The following is a 2,988-nucleotide window of genomic DNA, read 5'->3' on the forward strand; positions in this document are numbered from 1 at the left end:
GATAGCATAGAGGATAGGATAGGGTAGGATAGAGGATAGGATAGGATAGAGGATAGGATAGGATAGAGGATAGGATAGGATAGAGGATAGGATAGGATAGAGGATAGGATAGGATAGAGTGTAACCGTGTTATTCTATTTCTCTTGGTTCCTGCCGTGTCTTTCCACGCGCACGCCGTCGCCTCCACACTATGAAGGCACGTGAGAGAAATCGTATCAACGTTAAGCTTCTGATAGATAGACAGGGACGGTTACAACCCTAGTAAGACAAGGTTCGTGCCTCCAGGCACTGGACGACGGAGAGGTTCAAACTAACTTGAATCATTCGGAGACGATATTGGAGGTAGAAGTAAGATATATTCTGTTATGCTTGGTATATATATACAATAATCGAAATCTTTATGAGTACAGTATCCTCAGTACGACGGTTGCGGGATCAGTATTGTTCGCAATTCGCGCCCAGTCGATCGCGACTACGTCGAATAGTGCCTTCGCATAGGCAGTTGCCCGAGCCCTATCTTGGCTCCACGTCTGGGTCCCTTTCGGATGCTTTGATCGTGTCACCGTATCGCGAATTTCCCGAACGAACGTGAGCCGTCGTAGCATACGACCACTCGTTGCTGACGCAGGAAGTGCCCGAATGACGACACGTACGAGGCGTCGGTCAGACACCCGACCCTGAGGATCGTCTCCGTCGTCACTAGTCAGTGGGTTCGGAGACTATCCGGTATCGGTGGAAAGACGTTAACCGTACTTACTCAGATGACCGTATCGCGAATGCCCCGAACGAACGTGAGCCGTCGTAGCATACGAGCACTCGTTGCTGGCGCAGGAAGTGCCCGAATGACGACACGTACAAGGCGTCGGTCAGACACCCGACCCTGAGGATCGTCTCCGTCGTCACTAGTCAGTGGGTTCGGAGACTATCCGGTATCGGTGGAAAGACGTTAACCGTACTTACTCTGATGACCGTATCGCGAATTCTCCGAACGACCGTGAGCCGTCGTAGCATACGAGCACTCGTTGCTGGCGCAGGAAGTGCCCGAATGACGACACGTACAAGGCGTCGGTCAGACACCCGACCCTGAGGATCGTCTCCGTCGTCACTAGTCAGTGGGTTCGGAGACTATCCGGTATCGGTGGAAAGACGTTAACCGTACTTACTCTGATGACCGTATCGCGAATTCCCCGAACGAACGTGAGCCGTCGTAGCATACGAGCACTCGTTGCTGGCGCAGGAAGTGCCCGAATAACGACACGTACAAGGCGTCGGTCAGACACCCGACCCTGAGGATCGTCTCCGTCGTCACTAGTCAGTGGGTTCGGAGACTATCCGGTATCGGTGGAAAGACGTTAACCGTACTTACTCTGATGACCGTATCGCGAATTTCCCGGACGAACGTGAGCCGTCGTAGCATACGAGCACTCGTTGCTGACGCAGGAAGTGCCCGAATGACGACACGTACAAGGCGTCGGTCAGACACCCGACCCTGAGGATCGTCTCCGTCGTCACTAGTCAGTGGGTTCGGAGACTATCCGGTATCGGTGGAAAGACGTTAACCGTACTTACTCTGATTACCGTATCGCGAATTTCCCGAACGAACGTAAGAATTAGCTTCTTTTCGTGGAGAATACGGCTCGAGACCGACGCAGTTTCCCTCGTCTCGTTGGAGTTATTTCTTAATTGACCGCTACGGCCGATGATTGCCGCTCGTAGGACTTTATGGACCCGTGTCGTACGGTTTGTACGACACTTCCTCAGTTTGAGGATATCGCGAGACGAAGGACCGCAGTCGGTTTGACTGTATCGCCCCTGAGTCGGTTTGACTCGCTCGCCGCGTACCGAACAGCCCGAAATTCTCGAACCCGCACAAGCTCGCGCCCAGACGTACGAGTGCTCTAATTCTCTCGCGCATCGACCTCATTCGATCCGTATCGCGTGGGGATCGATGCGCGCGCACGCTAATTAGTGGGGGATCCTGCGATCCTTCCTTAAGAGAAGGATGACGGGACGACCAGGGACGTCGTGGTGGGGGTCCGCGTTGCTCATGCGACACGTCGCCCGATCGATACTTATTCGATCGATAGTTACAAGAGGATAGGATAGGATAGAGGATAGGATAGGATAGAGGATAGGATAGGATAGAGGATAGGATAGGATAGAGGATAGGATAGGATACAGGATAGGATAGGATAGGATAGAGGATAGGATAGAGGATTGGATAGGATAGAGGATATTATAGAATAGAGGATTGGATAGGGTAGAGGATAGTATAGGATAGACAATAGGATAGGATATAGGACAGGATAGGATAGAGGATAGGATAGGATAGAGGATTGGATAGGATAGAGCATAGGATAGGTTAGAGGATAGGATAGGATAGGGGATAGGGTAGGATTGAGGATATTATACAATAGAGGATTGGCTAGAATAGAGGATATTATAGGATAGAGGATAGGATAGGATAGAGCTTAGGATAGAGGATAGAATGGAGAATTGGATAGGATAGAAGATATTATAGGATAGACGATAGGATAGGATAGACGATAGGATAGGATAGAGGATGGGATAGGATCGAGGATAGGATAGGATAGGGGATAGGGTAAGATTGAGGATAGGATAGGATAGGGGATAGGATAGGATTGAGGATACGATAGGTTAGAGGATAATATAAAATAGAGAATAGGATAGGATAGGAAAGAGGATAGGATAGGACAGAGGATACGATAGGATAGATGATGGGATAGGATAGAGGATACGATATGATAGAGGATAGGATAGGATACAGGATTGGATAGGATAGAGGATAGGATAGGATAGAGGATAGAATAGGATAGAGAATAGGATAGGATAGAGGATAGGATAGGACAGAGGATAGGATAGGATAGAGGATAGGATAGGATAGAGGATAGGATAGGATAGAGGATAGGATAGGATACAGGATAGGATAGGATAGGATAGAGGATAGGATAGAGGATTGGATAGGAT

Source organism: Halictus rubicundus, unplaced genomic scaffold (assembly GCF_050948215.1).
Source record: "Halictus rubicundus isolate RS-2024b unplaced genomic scaffold, iyHalRubi1_principal scaffold0060, whole genome shotgun sequence".
Classification (NCBI taxonomy): domain Eukaryota; kingdom Metazoa; phylum Arthropoda; class Insecta; order Hymenoptera; family Halictidae; genus Halictus; species Halictus rubicundus.